General features: G+C 41.8%; 1 long non-coding RNA gene across 1 annotated transcript; it reads right to left on the minus strand.

Annotated features, from left to right (window-relative positions):
- Window positions 1-4,472: 4,472 nt before the first annotated feature.
- Window positions 4,473-18,235, minus strand: LOC122705285. Its single transcript, XR_006344074.1, has 3 exons — window positions 18,103-18,235; window positions 4,830-4,833; window positions 4,473-4,538 (listed from the first exon to the last, which is right to left on the minus strand). It is a non-coding gene; the product is annotated as an uncharacterized LOC122705285 (long non-coding RNA).
- Window positions 18,236-19,195: the final 960 nt, after the last annotated feature.

The following is a 19,195-nucleotide window of genomic DNA, read 5'->3' on the forward strand; positions in this document are numbered from 1 at the left end:
ATGCTGCGCCACCAGGAAAGACTCTGAGCTAGAATGATTGGCCAAAGACTACCAGGAAACTAATCCCATCACCATAAAACCCAAGACTGTGAGCCACGAGGCAGAGCAGTTCTCCTGGGTTCCCTTACCCTCCTGCTCTCCACCCGGGTGCCCTTCCCAATAAAATCTCTTGCTTTGTCAGCACATGTGTCTCCTCGGACAATTCATTTCTGAGTGTTAGACAAGAGCCCAGTTTCAGGCCCTGGAAGGGGTCCCCCTTCCTACAACAAATGGTGACTCAGGTGGGACTCTTCTTTGCTGAGACTGACATCCTGACCACTCAGGGTACTCAGGGGCCAGCTTGCCTGCCAATGGACCAGACCCAGTGGCCGCAACTGGGACCCTTTTGACCCTGGTCTCCTCCTGATGCAGACAACTGGCCAGAGTGCCCTGACCGTTAAGGAACAAGAGACTTGATTGACCTCTCTCCCCTTCTCTCTCTCTTTCCTCTCCTTAACCCTTCCTATCCTCCCCCTTTTTTCTAGTCCCCCGGTCCTGGATGCAGGAATCTGGTTGAAGGGCCTCAGCCTGAGCTGAGGATTGGAGACTGATCACCTCCTCTTGGCAGAGAACTCGAATTCTGGTTCTGATTTCTGGTAGGGCTGAGTTCCAGTCCTCCCTTCTCTGGAAGCCCAGGGAAAAGTCCCATAATGCCTGGGTATCTGCAGGTGGCAGGAGACGTCTGTAAGGCCACCTCTTTTGCCCCCCTCTCCTGCCTCCTCCCCCTTCTTCTTTCAACCTGGCTTCCTTTCCTCCCTTTGAAATCTTTGAAGACCTGAGATATTTTCACTTATCTGAACTTTATATGAGGTTTTCTGAGAAACTGTATTCTTGTATTTAAGGGAGTGTCTGATGAGGACTGCCAGGTCTCTATGTGTGTTTTAACTCTGTGTTCTGTGTTGTGATTTTTGACGGCCATTTTGGTTTGTCTGGCTACCATTTGGTTTAGACCTGCCGCCATTTTGTTAGAACTTGATTTTCTTTCCCTCTGCCTTGAGACCAGGGCTCTCAGGAACACTTATCTAGACCATCTCTAACCCCTGAGACTGAGGGAAAAATAGAAAAAAACCTTTCTTATTTATTCCAACTGTTTTTTTATAAACTAGTAAATTTATATTGTAATATCTAATTCATGACTAAAAACTTAGAAAATGAAGCTAGATCTTGCACTGTGTCTGTCTAAATATGTCTTGGTATGTCTTTGTCTCTGGGTAATATTTTTGAGGTTAATTTGTAAATGAGCTCTACTTAATTGGCTTAAGGAAAGGTAAGCACTTACAAATCAAATAATTCTGAACTAAACAATAAATTTCAGGTTCATGTGAACTGGGAAATATTCAGTATTAAATACCTGATATTAATGTTTGTTTGTTTATCTATCTAATATAGACATGTCTTAGAGTAATTAACATTAAGTAGAATATTTTCATTGTACCTAGGTTTAATATAAGTTAAATATTATCATATCAGTTACAAGTTTGTCAACAAGGACATCGCCTCAAGTGAAGAAACTTCTAAAAAAATGTAAATGAGATATGAGCTTTTAGGTAAGCTCTATTAAGAATAATTATTCTTTAGGAATATCTGTCTAAAATAGTCTCTCCAAATTGGCGTAACTTGAATTTCTAAGGGTTGTGCTAAGTGTGCTAAGTGTTAGAAGTCTATTGAATAGTTAGGTCATTTCCAAATAAAATAAGATTTTGAAACATTTACTACTAAACACTAATTTCCTTTTACGGAGAAACAAAGAGATTTGGGACTATAAGTGAATAATGTTTGGTGCCATCCTAAAATGTTCTAAGAAAGCAAGGGTTTTAGAAATTATCACTGGTATCTATGCTCACCAATCTATAAAATGCTAATATAAAAGTTAGTTCTTGGTTGCTAAAGGAAAGTAGGAAGTGCGTTTTCAGTTAAAAAAAAAAAAAAAAAAGCTATGAAAAATACTAAAAAGAGTTATGCATGATCAGGATTTTCTAAAATTGGATTACAATTAGATAAATGGCTTTTGTTAGGAATGACACAGCCATAAGAAAACTGGTTAGAGCCAATTAGGTCCAAGATGGTGGAGCTGACTTTCAGTAGACCTTGAGCCTTGGTATTTATGCCCATTGTGACATATCAGCAAGCTAAATGATACACACATCAACGTTGACTAAATTTGACCAAATTTTCTAAACCCTTTAATTGATCTTTTTGATAAAACTTCCTAAATTGAATTCTTTTGAAGTACTTTTGACCTCTAGCTAACTTTGGGGTGTTTCAGAGGGCCCCTGAAACATCCCAAAGAGAGATATTAAACTGTGTTTATTTGGTTGGTTAAATTACATGAAAAAGATTATCAAATGAGTAATAAATCTGCTCATGTTATAATGTATGGTAAAATTACTAATACAGATATCCTAGAAATTATATGGAGTTCTTAACTTTCTGATAGGTCCTGGTATTCTAATGGAAAACCTGATGACTTCACAAAAGGTAACAAAAGGACTGAATGAACCAGCAAATATGCTTATAACTTTTATAGTTTCTGTCTGAAAAATTATGGGTTTGAATCTTATGGTTTCTGGGAGTAGGGAAAACCTTCCTCTCAAACTAATTATGACAATACTTTGGTAAAATTATACATTATAAACAAAACAATTGTATTTTCTCTCTGACTCCTCCAGAAATTGGAAACTGTTAGGTTTCCAGTAAGTTTATCAAATGAATTAGGAAGGTTATCTCACTAACAGGTACAAAAATCTCAAGGAATTTTTGAGACCTTAAAAAGGGAAGAATTCACTTAGATTTGTTAGGCAAAATCTGTGATAAGCCTTTGGTGTGAGTTTCCCAGCCCTGTTTTATTTTAAAAGTTCAGTTTGAAACTCTATAAATGTTTCAGAAAAATAAAAAGTCTATGATTAATTTTGGTTATATAAATCATCAGACCAAAATTAGTGAGAACAGACCTATTTTGCAAACAAACTAGCCTTAATTTGGTTATATTTGATAAAAATGAGGGTAACTTTAGGGAGAAAAAGATGTCTCAATAAATGTTAAACCCGAGTTTGTTAATAGAGGTCTGCATGTAGTAAGACTCATTTCTTGGATAGTTCTTTCCTGTTATGTGATATGAATGTAAAATTTAATTGAATTCTTAAAGAACACCCTAAGTTTGTTTCTGAAGCTTATCTCAGTAATCTATCTTTGGATGAAGATCAGAAGCCTCATGACCTGCAACCAAGGACTGGAAAAAGACATAGTTTAAGGGACTGTCTCCAACCTGGATGGAAGGACTTTTTTATCAGGTACTCTTAACTGGCTCATGCACAATGAAACTGAAGGGAAATTAACTCTTAGACTAATTTCCACTTCCAAAGGTCCCTACACTAGATTGGTCTATAGAGAAGACAGCTGACCTGATCTCACCTTAAAATGATGCTCAAACAGGAGAAACTACACTACACCAGGATGAGAAGATGACGACAACAGAGGTAGACAGCTTGCCCAAGATGCTGGACCTGATTCGTATGATCATTTATAATGTTTTCTTGACTTCTTAGACCTTTGAATATAAATCAAATGCTTTTCTATCATAGGCCTGATCCTATGCTAGTTTTAGAAATCAATCCAGTTGTTGGGTTTGTGGCCAATTACCTGTGTCTAGTTCTGGGTTACTTTGGTAAATTTCTCTACTACAAGGCTCTAACTGGTTTGGCCTTGAAAAAATTTACTTAAAAAAAAAATTATAGTCATATTCAGGTCACTGTGATATTACTAAATGAGATCCCCTCACCAGGCCAATTAATAATGCCTGCTCTGACTCTGGCCATAAATTTGAGCTTTTTTCTATTACTCAAGCTCAATCAGAGCAACAAGAAAAGTTTCAACAAAGTAGGAAAACATCTCCCACAATCATGAGGTGGATTTATATGGATAACACCAGGCTATGGTAATTTAGGTTTAAAGCCTCCTCTGTGTTGGAAACAATTAAATCATACTAAGGAAAGAATACCCAGGAGAGATAAGAAAGCCTTCCTCAGAGATCAATGCAAAGAAATAGAAGAAAACAACAGAATGGGAAAGACTAGAGATCTCTTCAAGAAAACTAGAGGTACCAAGGGAACATTCCAGGCAAAGATGGGTTCGATAAAGGACAGAAATGGTATGGACCTAACAGAAGCAGAAGATATTAAGAAGAGGTGGCAAGAATACACAGAAGAACTGTACAAAAAAGATCTTCACGAGCCAGATAATCACAATGGTGTGATCACTCACCTAGAGCCAGACATCCTGGAATGTGAAGTCAACTGGGCCTTAGGAAGCATCACTAGGAACAAAGCTAGTGGAGATGATGGAATTCCAGTTGAGCTATTTCAAATCCTGAAAGATGATGCTGTGAAAGTGCTACACTCAATATGCCAGCAAATGTGGAAAACTCAGCAGTGGCCACAGGACTGGAAAAGTTCCGTTTTCATTCCAATCCCTAAGAAAGGCAACCCCAGAGAATGCTCAAACTACCGCACAATTGCACTCATCTCACACACTAGTAAAGTAATGCTCAAAATTCTCCAAGCCAGGCTTCAGCAATACGTGAACCGAGAACTTCCAGATGTTCAAGCTGGTTTTAGAAATGGCAGAGGAACCAGAGATCAAATTGCCAACATCCACTGGATCATCAAAAAAGCAAGAGAGTTCCAGAAAAACATCTGCTTCTGCTTCATTGACTACACCAAAGCCTTTGACTGTGTAGATCACAATAAACTGTGGAAAGTTCTGAAAGAGATGGGAATACCAGACCACCTGACCTGCCTCTTGAGAAACCTGTATGCAGGTCAGGAAGCAACAGTTAGAACTAGACATGGAACAACAGACTGGTTCCAAATAGGAAAAGGAGTACGTCAAGGCTGTATATTGTCACCCTGCTTATTTAACTTATATGTAGAGTACATCATGAGAAATGCTGGGCTGGAAGAAGCACAAGCTGGAATCAAGATTGCCAGGAGAAATATCAATAACCTCAGAAATGCAGACAACACCACCCTTATGGCAGAAAGTGAAGAAGAACTAAAGGGCCTCTTGATGAAAGTGAAAGAGGAGAGTGAAAAAGCTGGCTTAAAGCTCAACATTCAGAAAACTAAGATCATGGCATCTGGTCCCATCACCTCATGGGAAATAGGTGGGGAGACAGTAGAAACAGTGTCAGACTTTATTTCTTTGGGCTCCAAAATCACTGCAGATGATGACTGCAGCCATGAAATTCAAAGATGCTTACTCCTTGGAAGGAAAGTTATGACTAACCTAGACAGCATATTAAAAAAAAGAGACTACTTTGCCAACAAAGGTCCGTCTGGTCAAGGGTATGGTTTTTCCAGTGGTCATGTATGGATGTGAGAGTTGGACTGTGAAGAAAGCTGAGTGCCGAAAAATTGATGCTTTTGAACTGTGGTGTTGGAGAAGACTCTTGAGAGTCCCTTGGACTGCAAGGAGATCCAACCAGTCCATCCTAAAGGAGATCAGTACTGGGTGTTCATTGGAAGGACTGATGCTGAAGCTGAAACTCCAATACTTTGGCCACCTCATGCGAAGAGTTGACTCATTGGAAAAGACCGTGATGCTGGGAGGGATTAGGGGCAGGAGGAGAAGGGGATGACAGAGGATGAGATGGCTGGATGGCATCACCAACTCGATGGGCATGAGTTTGAGAAAACTCCGGGAGTTGGTGATGGACAGGGAGGCCTGGCGTGCTGCGATTCATGGGGTCGCAGAGAGTCGGACACGACTGTGTGACTGAACTGAACTGAACTGAACTGAAGGACAATCAGTCTAGTAACACTAGAAAACTGGGCTATGTGCCTTATAGATGGTCCAATATATAATTTCCCTGTAAGATAAAGATTCTACAGAGCAGACTAAGTCAGATGACCTGAGATATACTGGGGTACATCTAACGGAAGCTCTTAAGTCTTACTTGTGACTTTACTAATACTGCTGGCTATGTTCTTTGTATTTCCCCTGTTTTACAAAATTGCCATTTCTTACAGTGCCAAATGTGACTGAGGCCTCTGATAGAATAATATATAGTCCCATATGAGATTGATGATGGAAACAGTGTAATTCTAAATATGGGAAGAAGCAACAAGAAGGAATATTTTCCTGGACCAAGGGGCTAGTAAGACAGGTGGTCCAGAGAATTTTGGATACTGTTTTATGGCCTAGTCCAGTAACAGGACATTGAGTGGCCTATCAACAAAATCTTTGCCAAACCTGAGAATGGACATTCTCAGCACCATGGGATAAAATGGTCATGAAATGCCCCCCTCAAAATCATGGTCAAGTTTGAGCAAAAAGGGGCTCTGCCAACTGAAGATTGACACTTGTCATCTACATCTACAGAGATTAAATCATGGCCTGTGCAACTGCTGACTTTCAACACCCCTGAAAGGAGTTCAGGGTGAAAATCAGGAATGAGGCACTCTGTGCTCTGGGAAAAACTGGCAGAACAGGCCTTCAGATAGTTAGATCCTTTCAGGGGCAGATTTTATGAGTTCCAATTCTTGCATCTTCTCATACCTAGAGAAACACTGATGTCATTAATGGTGACATCTGCTTTGGCTATTAAGGAAAATTTTACAGTTAAAAAAACAAAATAGAGTGGCTATGGTTCAGACATCCTGGGAAATAACTAGGTGACACTATGGTGTAATTTCAGATTAGACTTTGTATTGATAACACTTGAGTTTTCTGAGTCGTGGCAGGCTTAGATGCCTCCATTCTCAAAACAATGTCTGCTGGAAGTTAGTAACTGCCACCTTACTTTTTATGAAAACTAGGCAACTGGCTACCTGGCTACAAGTCTCCCCAAAGTGCCAGGTCCAGAGTGGGTTTCAGGCCTATTCTTCTAAAAAGAATTGAGATTTATTTTGTCTATTAAAATTCCAGTTATCCCTCCTCCAGCTACTTCTAATTGGGTCTGGTACAACAAAATGGCAGACCAAGCGATTGAGATTTTAATCATACAAAGGCTCAGATCTAGGACTTGGAACTCAGGAATACTTCCAATTCAGTGTCTCTTCTCCAAGCTGAGGCAGTCCTATGCCCCATTTTGACAGGAAGTTATCACAGTCATAGTTGCCCAGTTCCCTGAATTAAAACTGAGCAGGACTCTGTGGGGCTCTGGAGTATAGATCTGTTCTGTGTTCTCCATTTCTTGTCCATAGGATATAGGTTTCATTCAGCCTCGTGACCTTCCCTGAGTGCCAAAGGGTGGATTCAAACAATTGCTAATCAGGGAAGGGAGGGGATACAGAAACAGAGGAGAAACAATCAAATGCTTGTACAGCCTTGAGACAGGGTCCTGGTTCCTACTCAAAGAAATATGCATAACAGTGTCTTTGAGTTCTTCTACAGAACTGGAGCCCCCACCCAGGTGGAGGATGGTACCTTCAGACTGAACACAAGAGTCCTGGAGCACAGCTCTGTTGCCTCACCACCACCAATCAAAAAGCTTCACAAACCCTGCAGCCCTCACCCCAAATGTTGCCTTCTGTTTCCGGGGACCAGAGATGGCCATCCTGTTAGGTCTCCTGTTTGGCTCCTGTCTATTTCATCTCTGAGAGGAGCCAACAGTTTCAAACTAAATTGTTATTACAAGGGTGAATGCTGGTTTCAGATGTGGAACACCGCAACTTAGATCAGGTATAGAGAGACTTCTGCTCTGCTAGGCAGGCCTACGCCCAGGCACAGCAGGAAGAAGTTACAGAAGAAAGAGACCTCCACCCCAATTCCCAAGAAGTATCTTGAATATGAAGTCTCTCAGAGGGGAGTTGTTAGGGGATGCACACTGACTGAAACCGCCCACCCTGGCCAGGCCCTTTAGTAACCATTCACATGAGTTGTTTTATGACAGGAGATCCTGGTAGGGAATACGGAACTGATAAGCCACCACCAACCGGAAGAGTTCGGGAAAGATCAAAAGGAGACACTGCATGTCCGTCCACTTCCCAGAATCCCTCTCGCTAGCATCCATCTTGGCTGAGCGATGCATGCACCACCAGGAAAGACTCTGAATTAGAATGATTGGCCAAAGACTACCAGGAAACTAATCCCATCACCATAAAACCCAAGACTTCGAGCCACGCGGCAGAGCAGTTCTCCTGGGTTCCCTTATCCTCCTGCTCTCCACCCGGGTGCCCTTCCCAATAAAGTCTCTTGCTTTGTCAGCACATGTGTCTCCTCGGACAATTCATTTCCGAGTGTTAGACAAGAGCCCAGTTTCGGGCCCTGGAAGGGATCCCCCTTCCTGCAACACTACCATTATATGCGCCTGTAAGAAATGCTAACAGGAGCCCAAGTTAAGATGAAAGAACAGCAGGCAGTAACTCAAAGCCATTTGAAGAAATAAAGATCTCTCAAAAAAAGTGAACACATGGGCAATTACAAAAGTTGGTACTTCCACTTTTTATTTCCTATGTGATTATGGCCACACAGTGTATAAAGATGTGACATCAATAACAGAAAGGTAGGGGGAAGAGAATCAAGCTGTATAGGAAGAGAGTCTTTGTATTCTTTTAAAGTTAAGTTGGTATAAATTCAAACTGGATTGCTATAACTTTAGAATGTTAAGCATAACCTCTTTTGAGATTTGTAATCAGGTTTTTTTACTTTAATAAAGTTTTATAGACTTCTGTTTTTAATTATCGCTTCTTCTGTTCCATTTTTTTCCCTTCATCAGATACATCCATAATTCTTGCGTTGAATCTCTATCATTTTTTTTCTTCTTTATCTATTATGCTCTTTCTCTTCATTTTTATCTTAAGTCATTTTTCTCTTAAGTTCTTGGAGAATCTATCAAGTATTTCCTCCCTATGATAAAGATGCACAAAAGGAAAAATTGATGCACTCTTGGGACTTGGACGAGGGGAGTATCCAAGCTGCCAACTGAGTCCTGAGAAAGTCATTTGTCCGAGGATCCTACACACCCATAGATGATGAGAATGGCTCTAACACAGGGATCCACGAGGCCGAAGTGAAGTCTCCACTCTCTGCCTCCCCTACTCCCAGCCCCACCGTCTTCTCCTGCATCTCAGTTCAGGAAACTCTAATGCCCAAAGGCTTTGCTGCCACTTGTCTGTATCCCCACTTGAAAAGCTTTATCTGTGGCAATAATACCACCTCAGGTGCAACAAGTCACTCATTCCCTGCATACCTTCCTCAACTCATTGTTAAATCCAGTGTCATGAAGGCTTTCTCCAGTGTTTTCTTGAGTGAGTTTCACATTTTTATCTCTTCTGTTTATGTCTTTGATGCATTTTGAGGGCTTTTTTTTTAATGTTGTCAGGTAAGAGTCTAATTTTGCTCTTTTTGCACATGGATCTCTAGGCATGGGCAGGGCAGAGGGCTTCCTGTTTATTTCCAGGTAGTGAGAGTTGCCATGTTCCTGACATCATGGCACTAGCAGTCACTAGAAAGTCCTCCCGATGCTATCAGTAGTTGTTACTCCCAGTTTTTGGTGGTGCTATTTTTAACCTTTTTAAAGCTCTCCTGAGAGGCTGGTTTAAAGAAGCCTTAACTCCATCATTCATAGTTTTACATAAGACAAGCACAAATAGCTCTCTTCCCTTCTATATATTAAAGGCCTTTCTCATGGAAACTATGGCCCAAGTGTTAAAGAAACATTTAGTTCAGTACCCTCACAGCACAATATATTCAATAAATGTTTGTGGAATGAACAATGGAATTCAAATGATCAGTTCCCAAGCATTTTATTTCTTCTACTCTGTCATATCAGATACTATATTTTAGTCACTTTCACTAAGCTAATGTGTTTAAAATGAAAATCAACTGTATGTAAACCAACCCTCTTGCCTGAATTAGAAAATACACTTCCTGACTTTGACAATTCACGTAGAATAACTGAGAACAACTAAGAAGAGGAGGACAAAGACGTGTATTTTCTTCTCTGTAGTATCTTGCACACAACGTAATGTGGGAACCATACGTACGGAAAATAGTGATTTTTAAAAAGGAGAGGAAAAAAACACATGAATGAAAAACACACAAATAAGAAAACTGTCCTAGAAATAATACCAAAAAACACACATTAAAATACATGTTCATTTCTGTTTTCAGCTATCCATTTAAGCACATAAAACTAATACAAAACCTGCTTTTAAAATATTGTGTTTGGTCACCTGTTCATTTAGATGGGAAGTTAGGGATTACAGGAGAGTTTCTCAGACAAGTTTGCACAAAACCGTCCATTGTCATATGTGACTTTCGAAAAACCCTGATGTATCATTACTTAAGGTTTAGGGTAAACCGCTAATAACAAGGGAATTAAAAAACGCAGTGGCTGCAGCAAGGCAGAGATTTATGTCTTCCCATGATAGCGCAGTGGGAATGGGAGGCTCCTAGGTGGGCAGGTGGCTCTCTCCCATGGCATCATCCATCCCCTGAGGGGGTCGTCTTTGTCCACTTGCTCACAAGGCCTCACCAGCTTCACAACTGCACTCTGGCCCTGACCATGGAAAAGGCAGAAAGCGGAGGGCAAGTGTTTCTATTTAGGAAAATGGTATAGATGTGCTGCATGTGTATTTTTTGTCCATATTCCAATGGTAAGGAAGTCATGTGGCCATATCTGGCTCTAAGGAAAACTAGATTTGTTTCTAACATGCTATGTGGTGATTTCAAGTACTAAAAGGAAGAAAGAATGGATGTTGGAAGACAATTACTAGTCTTTTCCATTCTTGAAAAAAACAGTTTAGTAGAGTCATTCTTGCCTCAAAATTAAATTAAATAAGAAGGAAGCTAGCACAAAGCTAAACCTCAGGGAGAAAGTTGTGTATTGCCAAACATTAATACTTAAGGATGCACAGAGAGCTCTCTCAAGGTAGTTATCATTTGTCACACCGTTTATGAGCCACAGGAAAGCAATGAAGTTCACCTGAAAACAGACCTCGGACCTGCCAAGAGCACCTTCAGTTTTCCGGGGTTCCCTCTCCAAGTACAACTCTGTTTCCTGCGCCTTGAGGAGGTGGGGGTTTCCCTGAGCACCGCCCTATAACTGGCATCTCGCCCAGCCTGCTCAGAGGCCACAGGCCCCTCACTGGCATCAAGTGAAGCTCAGCCTCTGTGTAAATCACCACACAAAAGGAAAACAGGGGAAGTCTGAAGTTCAGGTAAAGAGCTGAACAGCGGGTAGGAGCTGGAAAATTCCACTTCCTTTCCTCTTTGTACCTCCCTGAGAAGCCTTCCCATGGACTGACAGTATCAAAATAAGATCAGGAATTTCTTTTTAAATTCCCACATCCCGGGAGCATCCCATCAGTCATCATCCTTGTTGTTCGGTCGTTAAGTGGTGTCCCAGGTCGGAGCTCTGTGTCTTTCTAACCCAGGGAGGAGAGCCCGCAGTGGGAGGCACGGCCCCCCTTGGTGACAGCTTTTAAGCAAAGCAACTTGGGCCTGGGCTTACAGGGTGGCCCTGGGACTCCCAACAGCTTCATCAGCCCTTCCGCCAGCCATAGGGCAGTCCAGGAAACCTGTACCCAACTTTCTTTCCCTCTCTCCTTCACTTAAGGTCAAATTTACATTGAGGTCTGATGACTCTCCCATTTTCCCCCATTTTCCCCTCCTATTTTCTTCCCCACAGGCGCTTCCCCTAATAAAACCCTGGCCCATTTCATCTCATCGTGGCATTTGGTGTCTGTTCCTGGAGGATGCAGACTTAGCACAGAGCTGTGACTTTGTTCTGACAGACAGATAACTTACTCTTGAAGTCAATCGGAACATCTGAGGCTTGTTTTTAGGCTTAGGTGGGCCAGGTCTCAAATAGCCTTTTCTTCTCGGGTTAGTTCAGCCCTACGACCAAGGAGTTTCCTCTCTGGGGTTTCTGATTAAATGCCCCCAAATTCAGCAAGGACTCTTCACTCTGACTGGCTGGAACCTGAATATCCTCTAGTCTTTTATGAGCTCTGGAATTAATCCTCTTACAGCTTCCTGTTTTTTGTTTTGTTTTGTTTTCTGGCTAGCTTCATGGCATTTTAGCCTATGCATGTGCAGCTAAGTATGCAGCAGTTGACCCGAGGGAGTCCTGTGCTGAAAGGACAAGCGGAAGTGGTTTTGCTGGCTCAGTGGCAAAGAGTCTGTCTGCCAGTACAGGAGACCCAGGTTCGATCCCTGATCTAGGAAGATACCCTGCAGAAGGAAATGGCAGCCCTCCAGTATTCTTGCCTGGGACATCCCTTGCACAGAGACCCTGCTTCTCCATGAAGGTTCCAGGAACCGCACCTCTGCCATTTCCTATTGGCCTCTCTTTCTGCAGGGAAGCTAAGAGCAAGTAGGTGAATGGGATGTCCTGTAGTTCCTGACCTGGCAGTTCATCTCCAGGCCACAACTGGAACTCATCCCCTCCCTCCTCCACCATTTATGCTGAATTCCCTTCACCCTCAGCAGGTCTAGCGGCTTATCTGATAGTAGGAACCAAACCTTCACTCCCAAGATTGACGGTGTGACGATCACTCGATCACCACACCTTTCTCAGTCTGGGGCTGGTGTGCATGTCCACTCACAGTTACAATGGGGCAAGGAAGTACCTCAAGTGCCCAACTGGACCATGACACTGTTCCTATTGCATAAAAGCATCCTGTCTCTTCCCACCAATCAGGGTCAGCTAGCCCTGCCAGCATGGCAACGCCTCTGTTTGCTGGCTAGCCCCCGAGCACAGTGAGTCCAAAGTACTCTGTAGCCGCCATAGCAATGGTTCAACAGTACCCTTGCTGGGTCCTCTAGGAAGAGTACACCCGCTTAGGGCACTGGGACTTCCAACCACACACAGAACCCAGTTTGCTGAGATGAGAAATACAAATTTCCTCATGAGACCCCAGAAGGAATAGTAGTTAGGGCCATCCTGTTTTTGTTGTTTTCCATACTGAGCCCTTCCAACTGGGGAAACAGCACATTAGAGGTCTCTGATTTAATAAATCAACTGCACTCTGAAGGGTGAGACCCATTCCTTTCAGAGTTTCCTTCAAGGCAGCAGCTGAATTAAACTTTAGAAGACCTTTTTAGCCTCCTATTATAAGGGATATCATATATCCTAATGTAAGGTCAGGATATTATATATTCTAAAATAAGGTCAGCTGTCTCTGGATGTTGCAATATGTGCTACAACCAGTGAATCCCGTAGGCAGAGGCATCTGCCATGATCTTGTTACTGTAAAGTGGGTCCCCACGTTAGATGCTATGCTGTGTGGGATTCTGTGTCTATGGATCAAGGATTCCCACAGCCCCTAGATAATGGTTCTAGCCAAGGCAGCAAAGGCAAACCCATACTTCAAACAGGTTACCTATCCTGTGAGAATGGGCCACTGGCCTTTTCAAAATAATTGTTCATGAACACCATTGGCGCTGCTTGGTCAAATCTGCAGTAGTCTAGTCTCCTCTAGGGTTCATCTGGTTTCTGTAGGAGCCAGACTGGAATTAAATGAAGGTATGATGGGGACCACCATCCCTGCATCTTTCAGGTCTTAGCGGTGGCGTTGCTCCTGCCATCCTCCTTGGGGCACAGGATTGTTCTGATTTACTATCTAACTGGGGAGGGAGGTATGGATTCAGAGGCTCCCATTTGGTCTTTCCCCCATGGTGCTCTTTACTTCATAGAAAAGGGTCTCAATATTAGGGTTATTCCAACTACCAAGCGTAACCATTCCAACTGTGTGCACTCAGGGACTGTGAACCAACTAGACTTTAGCCAGGACTCCATTTGTTAGACTCCATGGCTTAGTCTAACAACCGTCCATGAAGACACTTTAGGTCTCTAGTATTTTGTCAGCTCAGATTCTGTGTCCAGTACCCTTCAAAACTGGCTATTCCCCCTTTCCCAATGTAAAGTCACCCAAGTAAACAGTTGCGAATCTCTTTGCAGAAAAGCAAGAAGCATCCTGTCAGTAGACACTAGCGAACATCATGGTATTCCTTCTACAGTTTCTTCTTCAGTCGATGTATTTCAGATCTAAAACTGGCTTGAGCCTGGAAACAGAACAAGGAATTGTGACTTTTCATTGGGATGACCACCCTAAGCCTCCTGGTCTCCTTTTTAACTTGCTGTTGTCTAATAGACACGAAGGAGCAACCCTACTGGCTGCCAGTGTATTTTGATCCTAGAGGCACTATGCTCTCATAACTGTCTCTAAAACTCCTGGGGGCTTCCCAGGTGGCACCAGTGGGAAAGAACCTGCTTGGTAATGCAGGAGACATAAGAGACACAGGTTCGATCCCTGGGTCTGGAAGATCCCCTGGAGGAGGGTATGGCGACGCTTTTCCAGTATTCTTGCTGGAGAGTCCCATGAACAGAGGAGCCTGGTGGGCTACAGTCCATAGGGTTGCAAAACGTAGCACACAGCTGCAGCGACCGAGCACATGCACGCACACACAGGTCCTGGTGGGTTAGCCCTCATCCACACACAGCGAGTGAGGCCCGAAGGAGACGCAGGTGGGGTCACCAATAGTGAGGTCTGTAGAAGAGCTCTCTTTAGAAGGGCTGAAAGGGCAAGTGGAACTCAGAGGGGTGGTTGCAGGGGCAGCTTCTATGCAGCCAAGCTTTGATCCAAGTTCCAGAAAAACAACCATGAAGTCAAACAAAATTTGAAGGATAGGTAAAAAAGAGAAAAGATATAAAGTTAGTATGGAGTCAACACTTAAGACGTGATTGACTCAAAATTCAGAATAAAAAGAAATTTAAAAGAAAAAGGAGAGAAGATAAAATTCTAACCAAAGAAAAGAATCTTGTCAGTTTAAATTAAGAATAATATTAAAAAATGGAAATTTAAGACAAAAATAAATCATAAGACTCTTAAAGACAAAAATTAGAAAAATAGATGATTTTTCAAAAAAATAAATGATTAGATCATGAAATAAACATTAAAGACTATCATTAGTAAAATAGAAATAAAAATAGATTTAAGAATATAAGAATTTTAACCTATAAAGGAAAATAATCTGAAAAAGAATATATTTTTATATATATATAAAATATATTTATATATTTTATAATATATAATATATATATACTTATAATATAAAATTATATTTGTATGTGTGTACATATTTTCCACAGGACTGGGAAATATAAATATATTTATATATTTATAAATACAAATTTATAAATTAACATATTTATCAATCATATAAATTTATATGTTTATACACCCACACATGGATATGTTTAACTGAAACACTTTGGTTTATACCTGAAACTAACAAAATATTGTAAATCAACTATACTTCAATTAAAAAACTACAAGAGTTTAAATGTAAAGATTAGTATACAAAAAGAAAGGAAAACCAGGCAGAAGCAGGAAGACAAAGATTAAAGTGATAGATATTAAATTAGAAATAAATGGCTCATAAGAACTACCACAAAACCTCCAAAAGCAGCACAGATACAGTCCTCGTTAGTTGCCCTGATAGCAAGTAGCCAGTTATCTCCATAATAAAGCTTTCCTCTGCGTGGCAGCGTCCAAACTGTCCCCCGCTCCCAGAGAATGCAGGAACTTGGGGGGCATTTATCCAGTCAAAGGGTGACTTGGTTAAAAATCGTGTCAAATGACTCTATCTCCAGCCAACTTTTTCTGAAAATTCTCAGTGATGGAAGGTGGGTAGGGAGGTCACACCCCAAGAGGAGAGAGACAAAGGTTTAACTAATCCTACCACTGGCGTTGTTCTCATTGTCATATGAAGTTGCTGTTAAAAATGGCTCCTTGTGTATACACTGCCCATTCTCCCAAGATGTCCTGTTTATTTAGGTCCTTGCACAGGCCACTCTGGTTCTTGGAGAGTGGAGGCGCTCAGTCAGGCCCCATGCTGGGAATCCCAAGACTGAGACTCTTAGGGGTCAGCTCTTTCTCCTCCCACACAAGGCACCCTGAAGCACCCAGTAGCACTGGGTCAAGCACAGCCAGTGGCTCCAGGGAGTCATGCCACACGTCTTCTAAAGAAGACCACTCTGCCCGATTCCAAAATGCCACACGCATCCTTCCAGACGATGGCTGATGTTTGGGCATTTCTTTCTCTGGAGACGAGGTAACTAAAGCATGAGTTGAATCCATATTCAGGTGCCTTGACAGACTATCCATTCCATTAATATAATGGAATATGTTCTAAGATATTGAGACACACAACGCTCACCAGATAAGAATATAACATAATGTAAGCCCTTCAGTTCAGTTCAATTCAGTCACTCAGTTGTGTCTGACTCTTTCTAACCCCATGGACTGCAGCACACCAGGCCTCCCTGTCCATCACCAACTCCTGGAGTTTGCTCAAACTCATGTCCATTGAGTCGGTGATGCCATCCAACCATCTCATCCTCTGTCGTCTCCTTCTCCTCCTGCCTTCAACCTTTCCCAGCATCAGGGTCTTTTCCAATCAGTCAGTTCTTCGAATCAAGTGGCCAAAGTATTGGAGTTTCAACTTCAGCATCAGTCCTTCCAATGAATATTCAGGACTGATTCCCTTTAGGATAGACTGGTTGGATCTTCTTGCAGTCCAAGATTCCAAGAGTCTTCTCCAACACCACAGTTCAAAAGCATCAATTCTTCAGTGCTCAGCTTTCCTTAGATTCCAACTTTCACATTCATACATGAGTACTGGAAATTTTGACTAGACTTTGTCAGCAAAGTAATGTCTCTGCTTTTTAATATGCTGTCTAGATTGGTCATATAGCTTTTCTTCCAAGGAGTCTTTTAATTTCATGGCTGCAGTCACCATCTGCAGTGATTTTGGAGCCCCCCAAAATAAAGTCTGTCACTGTTTCCATTGTTTCCCCATCTATTTGCCATGAAGTAATGGGACTGGATGCCATGGCCTTAATATAATATAAAAGCTGAATAGAAAAATAAAATCTAAAACATAACTAATGAAGCCCAACTGTAAACAGGCCAAGAGTCTCATGTCTTCTGCAGTTCCTACTTTACTACTTCTCCCTATTGTGGGACCTTGACCAGAAAGGAAGAGGCAGAAGAGAAAGCTGTCTTCCCTGGAGCCCATGCTGAGGGACACGGAGTCCCTGCGGCTGGAGTTGTAGGGCTGCATCCCGCCCACACACAACTCAGCATCATTAGATTGGCAGGTCATCACATCACAGAATCCAAACTCAGACAACAAAGCACGTTGTCATTACCTGCTGAGGTGCTGAGCATCACAATCAAATTACTGGAAAATCAGTGTTTTGCACTATGCCTCACAAGGGGGTGCTATTTATTTTCCACTGACTTGGACATACTGAGGAGATTCTGAAGAAACACTAATGAGTCCTTCGTCTCATATATGTACAGAGTAGTAGACTTATTTGGTACCTCCATTATATATTTCAAGAAGACTAAGATGAACTAAGAAAAATAAATGTAACAAAACAAAATGGTTGTCTGAGGAGGCCTTACTTACAAATAGCAGAGAAAAGAAGAGAAGTGAAAGGCAAAGGAGAAAAGGAAAGATATTCCCATTTGAATGCAGAGTTCCAAAGAATAGCAAGGAGAGATAAGAAAGCCTTCTTAAGTGATCAATGCAAAGAAATAGAGGAAAACAACAGAATGGGAAAGACTAGAGATCTCTTCAAGAAAATTAGAGATACCAAGGGAATATTTCATGCAAATATGGGCTCAATAAAGGACAGAAACTGTATGGAACTAAAGAAGCAGAAGATATTAAGAGGTGGCAAGAATACACAGAACTGTACAAAAAAGATCTTCATGACCCAGATAATCACGATGGTGTGATCACTCACCTAGAGCCAGACATCCCGCAATGTGAAGTCAAGTGTGCCTTAGGAAGCATCACTATGAACAAAGCTAGTGGAGGTGATGGAATTCCAGTTGAGGTATTTCAAATCCTGAAAGATGATGCTGTGAAAGTGCTGCACTCAATACGCCAGCAAATTTGGAAAACTCAGCAGTGGCCACAGGGCTGGAAAAGGTCAGTTTTCATTCCAATCCCAAAGAAAGGCAATGCCAAAGAATGTTCAGACTACAGCACAATGGCACTCATCTCACACGCTAGTAAAGTACTAGCGTGTACATAAAGTACTGCACAACTGTGCTCATATCATATGCTAGCAAGGTAACGCTCAAAATCCTTCACGCTAGGCTTCAACAGTACCTGAACCAAGAACTTCCAGATGTACAAGTTGGATTTAGAAAAGGCAGAGGAACCAGAGATCAGATTGTCAAAATCTATTGCATCATTGAAAAAGCGAGAGAGTTCCAGAAAAACATCTACTTCTGCTTTATTGACTATGCCAAAGCCTTTGACTGTGTGGATCACAACAAACTGTGGAAAATTCTTAAAGAGATGGGAATACCAGACCACCTGACTTGCCTCTTGAGAAATCTGTATGCAGGTCAGGAAGCAACAGTTAGAACTGGACATGGAACAACAGACTGGCTCCAAATAGGGAAAGGAGTACATCAAGGCTGTATATTGTCACCCTGCTTATTTAACTTATATGCAGAGTACATCATGAGAAACGCTGGGCTGGAAGAAGCACAAACTGGAATCAAGATTGCCAGGAGAAATATCAATAACCTCAGATATGCAGATGACACTACCCTTATGGCAGAAAGTGAAGAGAACTAAAGACCCTCTTGATGAAAGTGAAAGAGGAGAGTGAAAAAGTTGGCTTAAAACTCAACATTCAGGAAACTAAGATAATGGCATCTGGGCCCATCACTTCATGGCAAATAGATGGGGAAACAGTGGAAACAGTGACAGACTTTATTTTTTGGGCTCCAAAATCACTGCAGATGGTGACTGCAGCCATGAGATTAAAAAACACTTGCTCCTTGGAAGAAAAGTTATGACCAAACTAGACAGCTTATTAAAAAGCAGAGACACTACTTTGCCAACAAAGGTCCGTCTAGTCAAAGCTATGGTTTCTCCAGTAGTCATGTATGGATGTGAGAGTTGGATTATAAGGAAAGCTGAGTGGCAAAGAATTGATGCATTTGAACTGTGGTGTTGGAGAAGACTCTTGAGAGTCCCTTGGACTGCAAGGAGATCCAACCAGTCCATCTTAAAGGAAATCAGTCCTGAATATTCATTGAAAGGACTGATGCTGAGGATGAAACTCCAATACTTTGGCCGCCTAATGCAAAGAACTGACTCATCTGAAAAGACCCTG

This window comes from Cervus elaphus, chromosome 12 (genome assembly GCF_910594005.1).
Source record: "Cervus elaphus chromosome 12, mCerEla1.1, whole genome shotgun sequence".
NCBI lineage: Eukaryota > Metazoa > Chordata > Mammalia > Artiodactyla > Cervidae > Cervus > Cervus elaphus.